The 20,520-nt window shown below is 45.3% G+C and overlaps 1 pseudogene across 1 annotated transcript; it reads right to left on the bottom strand.

Annotated features, from left to right (window-relative positions):
* Window positions 1-1,310: 1,310 nt before the first annotated feature.
* On the bottom strand, window positions 1,311-19,154 carry LOC144101803 (cytochrome P450 3A19-like; annotated as a pseudogene). The gene is made up of 9 exons (XR_013308065.1): window positions 18,676-19,154; window positions 15,562-15,649; window positions 12,448-12,532; window positions 11,372-11,444; window positions 10,229-10,337; window positions 8,223-8,314; window positions 7,985-8,125; window positions 6,845-6,997; window positions 1,311-3,983 (listed from the first exon to the last, which is right to left on the bottom strand). The product of XR_013308065.1 is annotated as a cytochrome P450 3A19-like (transcript).
* Between the last annotated feature and the right edge of the window lie 1,366 nt (window positions 19,155-20,520).

The following is a 20,520-nucleotide window of genomic DNA, read 5'->3' as shown; positions in this document are numbered from 1 at the left end:
CCACATCTCGATCAAACAAAAACTACAGTGCGTTAGAATTGGCCACAACTGCGCCCTCTAATGCGCACGAATTAGCTGTTAAACAGAAATATATTGTTAACATAATTAACAACTTGCGACGTTTAGAACTTCATTTTTGAACTTGACACCTGCGTAAGTAACAAAGACACGGAAGTGGCACACGGGACAAGTTTAATAATGAATCACCAAGTCGCCCAACTTTCTGCGTTACTTGAAGTCCTTTCTATTACATTGGGCCCTGTGTTACCTCTGCCTTTATGTGTAAATCCTTCAGTTACCTTAGTTAACCTTATCGCTGTCACTACATATAGAGCACGATCTAGCGATTGCCCCGTGTGCCACTCCTGTGTCGGTCTTTTCTCCTCTCAGAATCATATCTTTAATCAGGAAAATTTTGTTGTTAATCTATGCGCCTGAATTCAACGTTACGCGTACAATTTACGGTATTTTTTATTATTTAATTTTGTGTTGAAGTGTTGTAATTGTTTGTTTGTATGGACGGAAAGACTTGTTTGACGGAACAGCTTGTGATAACGAATTTCACAGCTCAGTATATCCAATAGACAAAAATAACGATCAGTAATGTGCAGGAATGTTTTTGTTTCTTCATTCTGCCTGCTATTCTTTACCTCCGCTGCCCCAGGTCAAGTGCTTCAGTATCGATGGCAGATGCCGGGGCTAGCATAAATCTTTTCCTTACTTGTTTATTACTACTTTTAATAAAACCACTTACTACTACTACTACTTAGGGTTTAATGTCTAAGCGACTCAGACTATCAGGGACGCAGTAATAGAGGGCACCGTATAATTTTGACCACCTGGGGTTCTTTAACGTGCGCTGACATAGCACAGTACACGGGCCTCTAGCTTTTCGCCTTCATCGAAATGCGACCGCCACGGCCGGGATCGAACCCGCGTCTTTAAGGTTAGTAGCCAATCATCATAACCACTGAGCCACTACGGTGGCATTTACACATATGGGCACTGCGATTAGAGTGTTGGATAAAATTGATCGAAGCGCATGTGCGTCTGGATGAGCGAATAATGGTGCATCGATCACAGACGTCGACAGGAAATTCAAACATCAGGCATTGCGCACGTGAACCATAAAGCCGGCACTAATTCATCGACCGGAGGCTGTAGAATGGCAAATTTACATTATGGTCAACCGGGTCATTGTGTTTAAAACTTAGCGCGGCTATATTTTGCCGCCGACGTGTGCATGACCTGAAAAGAAGCAACCATCACAGACAGTGCCAGTAGCGCAGAGGAAACAGAATTCAGCGAGCTGAGATTGACACAAAGAAAGCTTTATTATATCAACAACATTAGCAGTAAAAAAAAGGAAGCAGAACCTTAACCGAGCCGCGATTGTATATGCCCAACTTAAAGAGCAGATAATAAACACTCTGCTCACCGTACGGAAATACAAAAAAACAAGAAGTGGCCCCCGTACGTAGAGGCAAAGAAGAATGGACGCTTTGATCGCTTGTAGGCCCACACCGAAGCATTCATGGTTTTTGTAGGCAGACTCGTCTTCACGGGAGCTCAGGAGCTATAAAGTGGCGAAGGAATAGAATTTCGATGGAACATAAACTGCACCGGCACACAGGGCAAGATATTTCGCTTATTCCGGAATGTTGCGAAACAGCCGATGTGCAGCCGATTATGTGTTGAACAACTGCCGATGTGCATTCTTTCCGTTTCGCTGCAGGAATGCGTCGTGGGATGTTTTCGTTCCCCTTTAAAAAAAATATAGCTGTGGTTCAACTACTCCTGTACCTGGTTAGAGAGAGAAAGATGTGGTGTATCGGGCAAGTAGACGCGGCTTGGCGTCTGTAACGTTGAGTGCGTTCCGCCCACTGGATAGGCAGTGCGCACACCCTACCAACCTGGCAGATGGCAGGGTGATCTCGAGAGGGTGGTCACCCAGCGAACGCTGCGGCCTATTCTATTGCCATCTAGCGGCGAATCTAAAGGTCAAAGGTCAAGAGGTGCGACACCATGGTGGACCACATATGGTAAGGCCTATAGTCGCACTTGACCTCTGGCTCACTTAAAGGTTAACCGTAGCGTAGTGAAGCTTTCGCTTCATTATTTTTGCAATGGAGGACAGAACCTCTTTCGACGAGAACCTGTTTCGAGGAGGGTATAGTGCACTAGAATAAGGAGGGTATTTAGTGTCCCTGACACTCGGCGCATGTGAAAAACGCGATGCGGGCTGGACATCGATCGAAATTAGAGAAAGAGCGATTGTACCATAAACCGATGGCGTCACGCTGCATTCCGAAATTGCTGGGATTACCACAGATTCTCCGCCCAGCGGCACTTTACGAGCACGTCCAAAAAAGCGCTGCGTATGCTGTAGTTCTGTTTCAAGTCGTCCCGGTGACGAGTCTTGTAACGATAAGAAGCTGAGTATTTAAAGTAGCCTTGAAACGTATTTAAGAAATCAAATGCGCTATGCATTGCACGTTGAAAATTTCCTCATCAATCTCCCACAAACAAAATTTCTTTTAATGCCTTTAGTGAAAGAAAAGTTAATAAGGGATAGAAATTTAGTCTTCGCCCTCTTCTCATTATTCCTTCTTGCCTCGTGATTCCTGGCGCGCTCAACGCTATGGGTGCCTTCCCGCCGGCCTTATCTAGTTAAACGTAATCGCTGGCATTCTCATCTCCTCGTTGCTCAGTTTTTTTGTTTGTATCGCGGGGCAGGTACTTCCAGTCAAGGTGCACGAACTGGTACTACTTCAGACGCTAAGCCGCAGTGATTCGTATTGTTTTGATGCAGTTGCTTTCTATCGTTAATGTCACACCTGAAAGTACAATACGTGTCATGCTTAGAGGGAACACCAGAAATAGCTATACCGGCTTTTAACGCGAAGTAAAGTAGGTTTCACCACTACGCAGGAGCGTGGTTAAGACCCTCCTCTCGTGCTCTCGGCGCCTTTTTTCGCTTCTTGGTAAAGCGTATACTCTTCTGGAATTAATAGCCGGTTTAACCATTTCTTCTGTTCCATTTAACTATAACCCACACTGTACATGACTAATACCCTTTTGAAAACGCGTACAGGTAAGCACACTACACGAAGAAGACGCGCCTTTTTTTTTAACAATGCGAGGCAAGTATAAGTCAACTTTAGAGCCTGGTTATCAGCGCGGTCTTGCATATACTGGTGCAGCTTTAGTTTTGACGTTCATGACAACAAGGTCTAGGGACTGGCGAGCTATGTAGGGTTTATTTGAGCAGTATATCGACACCTGTAGCCCGTGAGCCTATATTGGTACTTCAGCTGCCGTCATCTCACCAAGCGGATCCTCAGGAGGGTTAATTTTCAAATTCTGTCGTAAAAGAGACGGCCAAATGGCGTCACAGTATTATTCATGCTATCGTTTCCTTTGCACATCTGAATATTTGATACTCGAGTGAATAGCAAAGAATGAGGGGTTTTGATTCTTTAAAGCTTTTCTGTTCAGAAAAGGATCCCTGTGCAGTCACTGCGCGCCAGGTGCGAAGAAATCCTCTACTTGATGCCGACCTTATTCCACAGCCTTGATTGCGCTTTTTAATGCGTCGTGTAAATTGATTCTGTAGCTACCAAGCGCGAGCTTCATTGTGGCCCCTTAATCCGGGCTCTTTGTAATAAAGAACAACCAATTACCCTTTTTTTATGCCGGTATAGATAAGACACGGCGAACTGAAAATAAATAAATCGGACCTGCGAGCTTCAGCTTGTACCTTACGATTTATCTCTTGTTCAGGAGAAATTCTAAAGTAAAACTGGTGCTTGAGCGATATCTATTCTACTGATGAACGCTTTCGGCTTTCATTCTGGTAGTTTGTACAAATGGTAACATTTTCTCGTGATGTGAATGTGGTCGGGTCACAGCCGCTGGAACATGATGTACGGACCGTTGCCTGGTGATGACACCATAGCGTGGTAGTCCATGATCATGCGACCCTGAAAAGAAAAATGGATACGTGAACGACAAAAAAAATCTCCGTCATGAAGCGAAAACGCTACACTTACTCTTAAAATAAGTAGTTCCTGAAAACTGACAGGGTTGACGAGCTTATTGATAAAGGTACCAACAAGTGAGAAGAACGTGTCATGAGATTAAGATGGAGATGAAAAGATCTTGTCTCACATTCCACTAATCGAGCTGTTTAATATAAAAAAACTGGGATGAATGCTTTTAATTTGGCATTAAAAGCGACATTATTTTGAGATTCGACCTCTCGCTGTTAAATCTTGTCATTTTCGGGGTATCCTATCAAGAGATCACATCGTAGAAAAAAATATTACAAGTTGCTAAGTCTGTAACGTTTTTTTCTCTGAGAAGCGCTCGTCATACATGTTTTATTTTAATGTACTGTTTCTCGAATGCTCCCTTCGATGAAAAGCACCGCTTCTATCTCATCGCCGATGAAGTGCTTTGAACTGTTGTAACTAGGTGGCGAAAGTGCTTTGCGTTTCTTTGCTGAAGCGTTTACCATGGTGCACTAGAACTATAACCCAATTGGCGTGCGTCACTGTACAGTAAAGATCGACGTTAGGATATACTAAAGCTCTCACATGACTGTCGGATGGCTGTGACCATCTTAGTTTTCTGCTTTTGCCGGAATGCACTCGCTGTCAAGCCCGCTGATGGTGGATTCTAGCATCAGAATACATAAAATATAGCGCATCTACTGGTAGAAAATCTTTTCATAAACATATTCTGCACCATTTCTGGCAAAAACTATTGCGTAATCAGGCTCGTTGAAAACTAAGTTTTCCGTTCGGCCGAAAAAAATTGGGTCTTAAAAATTCAGTTTTCGACCCTTTAAACAGGATCGTAATATTGCCGTACATTTTTGCGGAAAGCTTGTTTACCATTCTCTGCTCATGTTTTACTTGTTGATTATTTTTTTTAATTTTTTACGAAGTGTTCTCACAATCAAATATTTGTTTGTGAGCCGTACGACATGGGGTTTACATTATGTCATGTACCCTGTGACGTCCTCGCAGAAATTGTCTTAAGTAGCTAATTCTAGTGTTAAGACTACAACCCCCAATCTCAGATTTCATCGAAATTTGTCTGGCTAAAGACTCCCTCCGTAACCTTGAGGCCTCCTGGAAAGAACCGCCTGGGACTATCACAAGTTCCAGAGGTGGAGACGGAAAGATCTTAAATCTGCGCCTGCCATCTCAAGCCAGTGGCGCGTCGCTTAACCACTGCACCTGTGAGCCATGAGTGGTATAACTACTCCCAGCGATCTATGAATGTAAATTCGGGAATGACCAATAACGCCTATATGGGCATTAACCCATTAACGCTATCGCCTCAGGCCCTTTAAGCCGGATCTAATGTCCGATTTCGCCTTTGTAGGAAGCCTGTTTGATATTGGAAACCGAGCGTCGAACGAAAACAGAAGAGAATACCGAAGGGCTAGCCCATCTAATTCGCATTTGCCCTGACCTCGGTAAATAGTCCGCCATTTTTTGGGCTGAGCAAGCGGAAGCTATTTTGAATAAGAGGTTAGGGCTTGAAAAATAAATACCATTTTAGGAACCCTTTTACGCAATTATAGTAAAGCGCGGGACAAGCAGCTTTGAAAATTTCGGAACGTTTCTGAATACGTCGGACTTCAGCTTTGTAATTTCCAGTGGCGCTTCGCCTTGCATGAAGATGCAGTAATAAATTTGCTTACGTAAGAAATATGTCAACAGAACACATACAAAGCTGAGGCCAGGACACTTGTTATATAATTGAGTCTGTTCATCAATCACAGCATGCTCATTCTTATACTCATGTCTCGCATATTGCCGGCTGTTTCGTGCATGTTGTAACGCGTATTCGTTTGAATTTTGTAACGATAGCTACATTACGGTGGCATTTCGAGCCTTCGGCGTGGTGGCGCCGCCACCCTGTGGCTGCACCGCCATGCCGTGGCTACGCCGCCACGTTGTCACGTGGTTGATCACGTGATGTGGAGCAGCTGCCGGTTGCGCGGCGCCGCGGCTGATCACGTGGTTCGTCACATGGTTGGTCACGTGACCAAGTTCCACACGGCCAGCTGTAGCTATCCCGCCCCTCCAGGTTCAACCAGAGCTAAACCACAGCGAATTTTTATTGCCTTGAAAACTGTATATAACTTTTGGAGAGTAAAAAAAATCTCTTTTCCATGAGTTTTGTTAACACCTCAGCTTTAATAGAGAATTGTAGAAAAATAAAATTGTTATTAATTGGTTTTCTGGGGATAGGAAATGGCGCAGTGTCTGTCTCATACATCGTTGGACACCTCAACCGCGCCGTAAGGGAAGGAATAAAGGAGGGAGTGAAAGAAGAAAGGAAGAGGTGCCGTAGTGGAGGTCTTTGGAATAATTTCGACCAACTGGGGATCTTTAGCGTGCACTGACATCGCACAGCACACGGGCGCCTTAGCGTTTTGCCTCCATAAAAACGCAGCCGCCGCGGTCGGGGTCGAACCCGGTACCGGAACGCTCTAACCACTGAGCCACCGCGGCGGGTTAGAAAAATAAAAAAAATGAGAAAAGATGCTGACTCTATTTAAAACCACCACTTACCAATGATGCATGCAGTTAAAAAGGTTTTGGGTTTTTTTCTTCGGCTGCGGAAATACATAAGCTTATGTAAAACACTGACGACCTCTAACGAAATGCCTATTTGGACAGCCTCGCTACAGCCGAGGCCACACTGGTTGTAACAGTAATCTTTAGCTGCTGAAGCTGCATTGTATTCCTATCTTGCATGAGGAGTGTCAAGGGTTTCTGCGTGACCGATAAGAAATAACTGATTGCTGAAAATGCGACCTCACCTTTTGAGACTCTCCCAGAGTGAACTCGAACTTTTCCACCATCCTTTCACCTGTGTAGATGTTTTCGAGGAGTGCCAGACGCTGTTCCTCGGGCCTTCACCGAAAGGCTGGTAGGCAATGGTCGGCCTAGCCGCTACGTTCTCTGGCAGGAATCTAAAAGCATCAGAAAAATAAAAGTGCTGTTGGGACTCTCCGAAGTTCTGGCTTATAATGCGAACATTCTGAAGCTCAATAAATGCTCTGCCGTTTCTCGCGCCTTTACAGCAGACAGCTACGGGTAAAGTGCATCAAGCAGTCTTGCCTACTAAGTATCTCTAAGTCGAGCAGTCGAGCAGTTTAATGATACGCGCGACTTCCTGAGTGCTCGTGCTGTCGGCAAGAATTGTGTGCTAGAAAGAATTGCATAAATTGACTTCACAGCTTCATTTCAGGTAAATATGTGAAACGAAAGAAGGCCACAAAAAACAAGAAAAACAAAAACATTGCGCCACATATTGCTGTCGATGCGCTTCTGGTTTATGTGTAGCGAGTAGTGTTGGCTCCGGCCATGCGCAACAATTTTGGACACGAGCATTTTTGAACGAAAAATAGGTTCTGAACTCAATATTTTATGTGTTGTAAGATTTCTCTAGCAACAAATCTATCCGCAGATCTACGGGTGGCAGGCTTGCGTTTTTTTTATTGCTGTTAACGTTGTTGCTATCGTCAAAAGCTTTGCCCATTGGTTTTTAATATCAGCCTGAACTGCTCTATGCGAGCGATGGAAAGACTTTTAAACAGAGATTTTGATACACATTATAAATAAAAATTAAGTAAATTATCTCACAACAGCCTTGCCTTACAGCAGTACCTTACAATTTTTCAAAATTCAAAATTTCTTTCTAGAACGTTGGACATGAATTTACCTTTTTTATGTCATTGATGAATGCGGGAAAAAATCTTCGCTTTAAACAGCCCCTCAAGGCGTATGGACATGCAATTAGATAAGTCGTCATTGTGTGTATTAGCGGAAACTTTGAAATTATTCTAATTTATAACTCTCCTGTGCCATGAACTCTACAGAAGCTTAACTAATCTGCCGTCTTCTCATTTTAGTCTTGTCGCGGAATTCAGGGCATTATATTTTATCAGAGCAGTCACCTGTCAGGGTCAAACATCTCCGGTTCAGGCCAGATTCTGGGGTCCTTGTGGATCAGGATGGTGAGAGAGAGGATGCTCGTTCTGGCCTTGTACTTTGTGCCGTCGTACTCGGAGTCATTAACGGCACTCCTCGTTGTGAATCTGTGAGGGCAAGGGTATTAGATGAGAAAAAGGCAATGTACCACCACTGCCTTCCACCACAAGGAAAGAGGAAGTTGCAGATTTGGTCGAAACTCACGTTACAACGGGCGGAAACATGCGCACGGTTTCGTCAACAACTCTGGCCAGATACTTCAACGCTTGGGTCACAGCCGTGGAGCCGAGTTGGCCCTGAAATTTTGGAACCTAATTTGCTCAGCTCGCAAGTGAAAACGCTGCGCAGCCGTTCAAGCTTCTTCTAGCACGAAACTGCGCCAGGCAGTCCTGATTGTTTTAGTTTATATGCAATTGTTTAGCATCTGCCTGCTCACGTTACGTAGAATAATACAAGAGCGGGGTAGAAGCACAAAAATAAGGCGTTCGTAAAATGACTCACACATATTCTGGAGCTCGCGTAATTCAATTAACAAATGTGCATAAGGCACTTGTTTCTGGAGTATAGTTAGTTCACGGCTTGTATTAACAACATAATGCGCAAACTTAACAGACATGAAGAGATTACACGAGATTGACGGGATGAGCGCTATACCGTCAAATTGGGCTTGTTCAGCGAACCTCGTCTGCTGGGTGTGTCTGTCACGATTGCGCATTGTGTTAGTAGTAGAAATGTGTATCAGCAGCCCGAAATTGTTTGTTTATGACAGGTCAGCCATCGTTTTCAGTTCCCAAACAAACAAAAGGCTTACGCTTAGAGCTGTGTGAAAGACTTCTTTACTTTATATATATATATATATATATATATATATATATATATATATATATATATATATATATATATATATATATATATATATATACATACATACATACATACGTACGTACATACATACATACATACATACATACATACATACATACATACATGCATACATACATACATACATACATACATACATACATACATACATACATAAACACGCATATGGAGCATGTCCTGTCCTTTACTCTGTGTCATTTCTGGAATCAGAGACTGGCTTCTGCGCACTACATTTACTTGCGAATATTCAGTTGTACTTGCAACGCCTGCCCGGTCAATAAATATATAGGCTTCTTGTCGTGACGCAGATTACTGATATATCTACGGCTTCCTTGGGGAACTGCCGGTACACACTTGCGTCAGTCAGAGCGTTACAGTAGAACCGTACTCAGATAAGTAGAGAACTCTCGGTTGAGTTTTTCCAGTACGCAAATGAATCTTCTAATGAACACTCTAATTTGATTTGTTTGCGGCGTTGAAGTTCTTGCATATTTCTCTTTGTATTTATCCTTATTTATCTAAAAGTTCTTTCGAACGGTCCGCATGTTCCCTAGGAACGTTGGCACTCATTCGCTCTTATCTTAAAGACGTGTGTGCGAGGGTACGCGCGTCAAGTGCAGGAAGCTACTGTAATTTCCAGTATACAGTCCTCAACCAGTGCACAGTCTACAAGGGCCAAAATTTGCTGACAAAACAATCTCTTAAATAGTCCGCACCGGGTATACTGCCCATGGAGCAAAGTGTGGCACAAAAGTATAAATATATACGTGCACCCATAGCGGAAGTGTCACAAACCTCGTTATTGAAAAACGCCAGAAATTTCATGCCGCATTAGGCGATATAAACAAAAAGTAGACTACAGTCCGCATTATAGATATTCTGCAAAGCGCTAATTTTCAACTTTTTAACATGTACATTCTACGGACTCTATACCGGCAATTAGGTTATATGAAAGGGAACACTTATTTATCAAGGAGTCTAGGATTTCACGTCGAGATTCAGTTAAAATCATACTATCTTTTTACAGGTAGTTTTATTTTATACGAATGATCTGTTAAACGTATCGTTATATTTGACATAACCGTAAATATAAATTTCATTCTTCAGTGAACACTTCATGTTGCCTTTCATATTGCTCGATTCCATGCAAAGGTGTGAAAACGTGAGTGGAATGGGAACGTGAGGTACGAGCGGAGTCAATCGGTAAACAACAAGGTGAAAAAGTGTAAAGAAGAAAGGCTGAATTTTAAATAACTTTGCCATTGGATGATACTTCTCATTTTAGCGCGCTCGCAGTAACGGTTGACCGTTATTGCGTTGAAACTTACATAACGCTCCTTCATAGACTTCATTTCCTCCCGGACCTTCTCTTGAAAATCCTGGTGCTTGGCGAAAATGTATGCTAGGTAACTCAGTCCCGTAGCTGTTGTCTCAAATCTGAACAGGAAATAGAGAGAAATTCAGTATATAAAACCTTCCGTACACATATTTTATTAGACAAAGGGAGACTTAGGAGCCAAGAAATAAGCTCAAGCAAAAAAGGTAAGCTACTAGTGCTTTGCTGTCTACCAATTTTATGTACCTTAGTTGATGAAGCAAACTATTGGCATCTGCGAGCAGCATGAGTAGCCAGATATTAGTGTTTATATTTGTATTCTTTCAGACAAGCACCATGTAACAGTTTCAAGACTTCACAGATCTATCTTTCTGGGTTTTCTTGTTCGACGAGATCGCTAAATTCATCACACTTTAAACACCTTTTTGCTTCCATTGCAAAAGCAGCTACTGCTTGCAATTTGCTTGTTTTCCCGATGGCAGCGAGTGAAATGTTGGGAAATATAGCGTGTGATGTATACATTGGTCAGAGCTAAAGCTTCTTTTTGGAAGTTTTGCTCAAGGATTAAGCGCAACATGAAATAATAACACGCACACAAACACGTCAAAAATGCAGCGCCTTTGAGCGCTTTTTAAGAGCGTGAGCTCTTACTCATCAGGTTTTGAGATTTCTTGGGGTCTGATACCACCCTGAGATCACAGCGCCGTCTGTAGCAGCAAGTACTCATCAAGTTTCGAGATTTCGTGGGGTCTGCTGCCACCCTAAGGTCACAGCGGCATCTGTGGCAGCAAATAGAAAGCAGCACATCTCGCACTGAGACTTGTAGCGCCATCTATTATAGCATTGTAAAAAGAAACACCTGCCGCATGGCAATGATGACGTCATGGTCCAATATGGTGGATAGAAGTAGAACTATGTGAGTATGACGTCGGCACTTTCGCAAACCGCTCAGTTTTTCATCACTGGCCCCGCTGGATGCGGAAAGACTTTCGTTTTACGCATGGCCAATAGAGCTAACGCTAGAGTCGATCGTTACTGCAACGTCTTCCAGACGGTGGCGGCCTTTTTTAATGGCACTGCCTCCTGATGCGCTATGCTTCGCTCCGCAATATGACAAGCAGTGCTAAGAGCTTACCCGGCAATAAAGAGAGTGGTCGTGTTGATGCCGACCTCCTCGGGGCTCATCCTCTTGTAAAATTTTGCATCGGCTGCGCAGGGGATTAAAAAGAACACCGACTACTGCGAAACTTTTTCTTCAGAGCCCACCGTATGTTAGAAAGAACAACTGTAAAAGGTGCGTGCAGCGGAGGCTTTAAAATCAGTGCTGATTGCGTTCTTTAATAGATATCGTAAGCACCGAGAATGTTAGGAAAATCTTGCGAGCAGCGCGTAAGTCTTACGTTTCAAGCTCGCCGCCACTTACATGTACATACATATATTTTTTTTCACCTTCAGTGCTTTGATACTTCCTTTGATAGTCCTTGTGTTTCTCCCTTATATGTGGTTCGTCGAATAGTTTGCGCACATCGTTCATCTGTATCACCATGCACCAACTAGACCCAACAGAACTGTTATTGATACTTAGAAGGCTGGCTCTATCAAGAAGTGATGGCCATCGGGGAAATAGCATATATATGAAACCCTTAAATTCAACTTCATTCAGTTTCATCCTCTTAAAATTACAGGATTGCACTTAAGCCTACTTAATAAGAGCGGAAATGCGAAAGCCTTTCCTTTCTTTCTCCCTGAATTTTTTTATATATTTAATATTTAACATTTTTCTTGTTTTATTTGTATTTTTATTTTCATATGTGCATACTTAATTCTTCTTTATGCTGCTTCAAACGCAGCATATATTTCCATGAATTAAATTTAATTAATTAGTCAACTGCAATTAATCAACCAAACTTTTCCCATTTCAAGATCTACTCATGCGCCAGCTAACACAATCAAATTTTTGGCACATTCATCTCCACAGAATGACATAATCGTGCGGACAAAATTTGCGGACACTTTTTGCTGACGCGACAAAATCGCGTAACCCTTTCGCATTAATAAAAGAGATAAACCTCTGAGGGAAAACTTAGTGAACGCCCCACGTAAGTTGCCAGGAAATCTGTCAGTTGCACCTGCGGCAAGACGCGCATGTGAGGGACTAGCACTGCATATCACCGTTGCTTATTCGACGACCGAGTGAAGAGAATAACGTACCGTCCAGTAGTTTGGGCGCTTCGGGCAGCTCATCCTCCTCATTCTCCACATCGAGCACCGTCTGCAGCATGTCTGGGTTCTTTGTCTGCGAGGAGGTGGATGAAATCATTACCGATAAAAATTTTTTTGGTAGATTATTGGCGGGCATACGGTGGGCGCAGCTGGAAAAGGACAGGGTTAACTGGAGAGACATGGGAGAGGCCTTTGCCCTGCAGTGGGCGTAGTCAGGCTGATGATGACGATGAACCGTCATTTGGTTGAGAGATGGTAGCAGTGGCTTACTAGTGAAACTAATAGGTAAAAGGGAGGTAAAAAAATGTTTGCCAGCCGTCTAAACAGCCGCTTGTTTCTTGGACACCTGATTTGCTGCTGGCGGAAATAAAAGGGATAGCGAGGGTGGTAGTACATCTTCATCAGCCTAATCACGTCAACTGGTGGACAGGTGACTCCCCCATATCCCTCCAATTACCCGTGTCCTCTGCCAGCTGCGGCCACTTAATCCCCGCGTTACACTATGCTAACCATGTTGTCAGTTTTTTACCCTGTCAGTTTTTTTACTCTGCGTGTATCTGAGCGTTCCACCTATCATTTTCCTTTCCATTGTCCGCTGCACTGCCCTAATGGTAGGCGCGTCCATTAACTATGCGTCGGTTACGTCACACTGTATGAACGTAGTGCTCGTTTAAACAGATACGTGAGAAAACAATTCACAGTGGGCGTCAGGGGTTACTGCCACCATCAACTAGAGTTTCCCAGAGACGATCCTTAGGACGCGAAGTGCGTGCCGACACACTGTGGACGAAAAAATTAGCCGTAAAGGAAGCCTTGCATAACTTCGAAGGCGGTAAGAACGTTATGAAGTATGTACGGACCTTAACTACGTTGTCACTGATATCCGCATCAGTTTCTTCGGATCTGACACTTGGAAGCTCGGCGGAATTTAGTAACAAGTAAAAAACGCAAAGCGCGTGCATAGCGATAGACAAAACCATAGCGGTAGGGTTCAAACCCACGACTTCGTCCTTAACAGCAGAGCGCAGGGCTATCCGCAGGGCTATACCGCGTCCGCTCGTGTAGACATAAAAAGCGGTTTGTTCACTGCTAAAATCATGTACGGAATCACCTGTAACATCGCTCTTTTGTTGCAAGTAAAAGTATCCTAAATTGACCAGATGGTAGCAGTGGCTCACCAGTGAAGCTAGTAGCTAAAAGGGAGGTAAAAAATTTTTTCTAGCCGTGTAAACAGCCGCTTGTTTCTTGGATGCCTGATTTGCTGCTGGCGGTGGAAATAAAAGGGATAGCAAGGGTGAAATCTAAGGTTCGACGAAATCTCGTCTGGTCGGGTGAATACATTGGCGAAAATAACGAAGCGCCGACCAAAAGGTGTTGTCAAGATGGAAGGACGTTTCGACTTCCACACGGAAGGGTGATAGTACATCAAGGGTGATAGTACATCTTCATCAGCCTAATTACGCCAACTGGTGGACAGGTGCCTCCCCCATATCCCTCCAATTACTCGTGTCCTCTGCAAGCTGCGGCCACTTAATCCCCGCGTTACACTATGCTAACCATGCTGTCCGTGTGATAAGTAAGGACCTCCAAATAGGTAGAGTTTTCTATCTTTAAAAGGCCACTTATCAGTATCTGGACGTTTTAAACAAACAAGCCCACTATATAGATGAGGCATCGAAGATAACCTCTGCAAAATACCAGAGCCATGCACGCTCTTAATATCAGTAAAAGTTCATATTAAAGCCTGTTCGCTGTTCCCTTCGAGAAGCTGCAGCCTCCTCTTCATCTACCCTGGCATCCAGAGCCTTACAGATGACGTCATTTTCGAGAGCTTCGCGAAAGCATTCTAATGGTCCGTCGTTTTGGCTTACGGCTGAAGGATGGGTGTCGTCTCCTCGTTGCGCGCGAGCTTTCCGTCGCGGCTTTCGTTTTCAAATACGCATATTAGCTGACAGAATCAAGGCTTTTCTTTTTATTCTTGTCCGAGTTCTGTATGCTTCAGCGCGTTCTGTGAGCTCTTCCTCGTTCGCACACGCACTGCTTCTCTCTTGTCCATCTTGTCTGCTCTGCCGCTGTCCTGGTTTTTCTCGGCTCCATTTGAAAGCTACTAGCTGAGGAACAGAGAAGAGACAAACGTATATCAGAAACGCATAAAAGGAAGCGCACATGTGTGCCCAGGCTTGCTTTCCAAGAAATGCCGGACGTTTCCCGTGTCCGCGATTCGCCGTGCGTTTCAAACAAAAGGGACTCCCTGCTGCCCGATCGTAAAACGGTGTGGAGGCCTCACGGACACAAACATACAGGAATAAAAAGGACGGTCGCTAACTAGGGATGGCAAAACGGTGTGGAGGCCTCACGGACACAAACATACAGGAATAAAAAGGACGGTCGCTAACTAGGGATGGCACTGGCGAGAACAAACCCATATATGAAAGAACGCCGGACGTTTCCCGGGTCCGCGGTTCGCCGTGCGTTTCAAACAAAAGGGACTCCCTGCTGCCCGATCTTAAAAAGGTGAGGAGGCCTCACGGAAAGAAACAGACAGGCATCAAAAGGACGTTCGCTAACTAGGGATGACCCTGACGAAAACAAGCACATATGAAAGAACGCCGGACGTTTCCCGGATCCGCGGTTCGCCATGCTTTTCAAACAAAAGGGACTCCCTGCTCCCCGATCGTAATACGGTGGGGATGCCTCACGGAAACAAACATACAGGCATCAAAAGGACGGTTTCTGACTGCGGCTGACACTGGCGAAAACACGCACATATATGAAAGGACGTGCTCGCTGACATGTTGAGGTGGCCGAGCTTGTCGCGTCTCTCGATCGTTCAAGCCTGCGGAGAAAATGCCTCAGCGCTGTTTCGTCGTTGGATGCGCACACAACGACTGGTGTCGAACCACGATTTGGCACAAGTTGCCAGATGATTATCTTTTGAGCCGTTTTTTGCAGGGAACTGGGTGGAGGAGGCGTAAAAAGCATAAAAAAAACAGTGGCAAGGAAGGACTGAGAAGAAAAGGAGCTCAACAAAACACCATGCCCCCCACCCCCCTCCTTTTACAAAATATCCGGGATAACAAAAAGCAAGAAAAGGATACTTACAAGGCGAGGCCATGACGAAGACATGTGACGTACTCCACCAGATTCCATGCTTCCCGCTGACACCGGACGTAGAAGGCGTTTGCGAAGGCTAGTCGACGAAGAGGGAGGAAGAAAGATGGTTTATGAGGGTTGAAAGTCCCAAAGCGACTCAGGCTGAGGGACGCCGTAGTTAAGGGCTCCGCATAATTTCAACCACTTGGGGTTCTTTAACGTCCACTGACATCGCGAAGTACACGAGCTTCTATCATTTCGCCTCCATCGAAATGCGACCGCCGCGGCCGGGATCGAACCCGCGTCTTTCGGGTCAGTAACCGAGCGCCATAACCACTGAGCCACAGCGGCGTCTGGAGAGAGAAAAATATCGGGGAGGGAACGAAGGTATAGAAGGTCACGCCGAAGTAGCTTAACTGTGATGGCTTTAATTGCGCTACCCGCCACGATGGCTCAGTGGTTAGAGCTCTCGGCTATACTGATCAGGAGTACCTAGGTTTGAACCCGACCGCGGCAGCCGCGTTTCGATGGAGGCGAAACGCAGAAGGCGCCCGTGTGCTGTGTTGTCAGTAAAGGTTCGAAACCAAGATGTGGTCGAAATTATTCCGAAGCCCTCCACTACGGCGCCTTTCTTTCCTTTTTCTTTCACACCCACCTTCATCTCTTCGCCTACGGCGCGGTTGAGGCGTCCACCAAGAAGTAAGACAGCTACGGCGCGATTCCCTTCCCTCAAAAACCAGTAACTTTAACACCGCTATTAGTCACTTTTCAAAACTTTTTGCGGCCGGGCATTCAGAGGACGATGCCTCACAACCACAGAGGTAACAAATATTTTCAACCAAAGTGTGGTCAGTGTCCCTTCAAAAGTGTTCGCCATATATGAGAACAATCTTAGACTGATAACAGAAGCAGCGTTGATCGCCGAAGTGTTGCCAGCGGCAAAAGATAGATAGCTATTGCGACTACGTAGCTATATGGAGGGTGCACAGGCTTGTGCGCGTGTTCGAGTGGGCCCTGTTTTTGCTTGTGTGCTTCGGACGAATTCCTAGGATAAAGGTGCTGTTTATACGAAGCGGAGATAGGGCCATTGTGCACGTATACATAGGTGCGCAGCCCTTCAGCGGTATGGTAGGGTACGGTTTCGGTGCGGCCGGGTAGGATATGGTATAGAGTATAGTATGGTATGGTGTGGTATGGTATGTGGTATGGAAGTTTGAATGCCCTTAAGCTGCATGTGGGGGCTATGATGGCATGTCGCAATAGCAGCCTCCAGATAAATTTCGACCGCCTGGGTTACACTGACGCATATTTACATCACACGGGGAACTGAAATTTTTAAATTCCGCTCCGACCGAAATGTGGCGCTGCGGCCAAGATTCTCGTCATGTTCTCTAGGCATAGAAAGTTGTGCGCCAAGAGCTGCCGCAGCTTGCTTCGTCGGCCAGCCACGAACTGTGTAGTAAGTCCGCTTAACCTCTGAATTCAACTAAACGCTCCGAACTCGCAACACCGTCGTGCTACAAGCCGGATGAGACTCCGCCCTTGTGAGCTTAACTGCAGACGTCGCGTCTGCGTCTGAGCTAGGCGCTTCTCAGCACCCTTCGGGTGATCCTGCTTGACGCCTTCAACGATATGTGGTTGAACAGTGCCGTACCTGAATCATGGCGCATCACCTTGGTTTTCACTATCGTAATCAGCCTATGTCCACAGCAGGACAAAGGCCTCGCCCATATCCCCCTGATTGATCATGTCCTGTGCCAAATGCGGCCACTTTTCCCCCGCCAAGCACCTAATCTTATCCGCCCACCTGACTCTGTGCCGCCCCCTGCCACGCTTGCCTTCCATTGGTATCCACTCCGTTACTGCAAAGGTCCATTGGAAAGCGCAGCCATACTGTTATAAACGGAAAGCTAATAGCTTCCACCGAAACTTTGTAGTTGCTAGACAACTCTTATTTCGATGATTCTATGGATGCTGTGTATATCTTTTTTCTAGCCGCACGGCTGCTATGATTAATTATTCAATTAGGAAGAATATTGCCGTTGACATGCCAAGAAAAGCGGTAGTCAATGCTTTCGACCCAATCTTTCGCGCAGCGCAGCAGCTGTCTGTGTTGTTGGGTTACGTTCTCAGTGATCAAACGCCCGATGAATTAGTTCTGAGGGATTTCCGCTTTTCTAGACATCTAGCACAAGCTAAGTGCTAGCAGATCTGGCAGTGATTCCAGGTCTTTTAATGTGGCAGCGTTAATGGCCCCGTTCTCTAGAAAATCTTCTTTGCGTTGTGAGCGAAAAATCACGAGCACGGCTCTGGCAGGTGGTCCCCAAAGAGCAATCTAGGAGGCATGTGCGCCACCTTGGTCACGTGACCTTGCGGCGTCACCACAACCTTCCGACCGGATAGTAAGCAAACTGCCCGCCGTGGCCGGTGGCAGATAAATTAATCATGGTCGCTCTGGCAGATCAACCTGGATCGCACAAGGCCCACCGCTGGGAGCACCTGCCATTGCAGGGCTGTGGCGCATCGCTTAACCGCTGCACCACTACTCCTGGAGAGGTATACAAGGACTTCCGGGGATCTATAAAAGTAAAGTAGAGAATAACCTTCTGCATATATGGAAATTAACCTACTACGCTGCCGCGTCATACCCTTATGGCGGAGGTTAAGTGCCCCGTCCAATTGTTTACTTTGTTTCGATGGAAGCTTGGAAATAGCGCCGATGTCATTCCCTGGTAGCGCTCACATGTGAACAGTCTTGGCCTCATCATTCAGTTTAAACATTAAATCTTGATTCTCCTTTATTAGATGCCATAAACCATGCTACGCCATTCAAGATCCTTTAACGACGTTTTCATCTGTTCGATGTCGCTTGTAGTGCAGTGACAGTGACACTTGATGAGAGTGTAATGCGCCTGAAGCACGCTTACGCGTTTTTTCAAGCTACCAATATACGTTTCCTGTTAAACTTGTCGCTTCAGGAAATCAGTATACTTCTTTGATATCAGCTCAGTTGACTTCATACAGCTCAGGCGATACGCAGCCATGTCATGCGGCTGCTCTCTCCTTTGGTCCTAAATGTGGACTACAGCCAACTAGAACAGCCAATTTTATAAGCACACTCACATGCGGTGCCCTTCAAGACGCATTCGTCATCCGGCAGGGCCTCACTGCAGGACTGGCTTGTGGTTGCCATGACCAGTGGTTGGCAGCAAGTACGCACATGTCCAGTAGCACGCGGTAGCACTCACAGCTATACAAAATAGTAGAGCACGACGTAAAAAATTACCACAGTACAGCAAATTAATAACAAAATAGCGCGCGACATTGTTCTTTCTTGCAAGAAAAAGTATCTGGAAAAGACTAGCCGATGTCTGGACCAACGTGAAAAGTAGGGCCGTCCGACGAGGAAAACCTTCCTTACTTTCAGTGTTCTCCAAACGTGAAGATAATATTAGATAGATAGCAGGCGCGGCGGTAATCGCCGAGGGGTTGTCTGTAGCAAAAGATAACTGTTGCGACCACGGAGTTATCTGAACGGGGCAGCAGCTTGCGTACGTGTTCAAGTGGTGGGCACTGCTTTCGCTTTTGGGCTTCGAACTAATCTTTAAGATAAGGGCGCTGTTTATGCGAAGCGAAGATAGGGCTATTGTGTCTGTAAACACGTGTGCTCTGCACTTGCGTGGTTTGGTATGGTACGGTATGTGGGCTTCAACATCCCAGAGCTATAAGTGGGGGTTATGCGGGAATGCCGTAAATATAGACCTACCGTAGTTTGTGGACGTTTTTACATTTTCTCTGCACAGAACTGCGGCCGCCGCGGCCAATATTTGCGACAGGTTCAATAGAGAAGGGAAGTTGTGTGCCATGAGCTCGAGTGGCCTGCCTTTTCTGTTGTCCACAACCTGTGGTAGGCTCGGTTAGCCTCTGAACTTAACTAAGCGCTCCGCCCCCACAACACCGATACGCTACAAGCAGTGTAAGCCTGTGCTCTTGTAAGTTTAACGGGGCACGAGGCGTCCGCATCGAAGCTTGGCGCCTCTCAGCACCTTAGGGCTGGTGCTACTTGACGCCTCTTCCATCTGGTTTCAGACTCCCCTGACTGTCACTAGGTGGCAGCAGTTGAAGTGTGGAACAGCACTGGAGGTTACGACTTGGTAGAAGTTTTGTCGAAAGAGGGAGCAATGGGGACAAGCACTCATCAGTGCACGATTTTCGGCGGCAGGGCTCCATGGCTCCATCACATGTGACCGTAGGAATTCAAGCAGCTCTGCGAAGGATGATCAGGGAGTTTTTATGAGACGACCAATCAGCGCTTCACGTTGTTGAAATCTGCACTTAGGAAATGTGCTGCGCAACTAAATTCAGAGCTGTGAGTAATAGGAAAGTGAAAGGTCCTTATGATACTGCTCATCGGTCATCAATATTGGTCCTGCGGAAACAATCATGTAAAAGCGTTTTGTATACGATTTAATCGTCGTGGGTTTCTGAATTGTGGCTCACTTAAGCGAATAAAAATCGAGTGCAGTACTGTCATAATAAAATACCCGAGATGAACCCCGACGAGAGCTGCTGTGATAAATCTTGGAGACTGGAATCAATTCCTCGTTTTGCCACTGGAACCTCGAAAGCCCATAAAAAAGCATAGCATGAAAACAACAATTTCCCACGGACCCTAGAATTCAAGGCAGACTTTGCAGGCTCTACCAAGGCGATATTTTTTTGTATATCACGGCGTTTGTTTAGATAATTAAGTGCATACACCTAAAAATACGAGAGGAATGGTCTGTTACGCACAACTGCTGGTCGGGTTGCGTAAATCCATCAAAGGGTCAAGAAACGTTGCACACAACTATTTTGCTGCTTTTCGATGACGTTCCAGCCCACACGTCGTACACGTTCCTGTATATACTCAATGGAAGCGCGATCTATTCCCCCAACCCTAACCCCATTTCTCAATGGAGCTCCTTT

Source organism: Amblyomma americanum, chromosome 8 (genome assembly GCF_052857255.1).
Source record: "Amblyomma americanum isolate KBUSLIRL-KWMA chromosome 8, ASM5285725v1, whole genome shotgun sequence".
Classification (NCBI taxonomy): Eukaryota; Metazoa; Arthropoda; class Arachnida; order Ixodida; family Ixodidae; genus Amblyomma; species Amblyomma americanum.
This window is presented reverse-complemented; position numbering and strand designations above follow the sequence as displayed.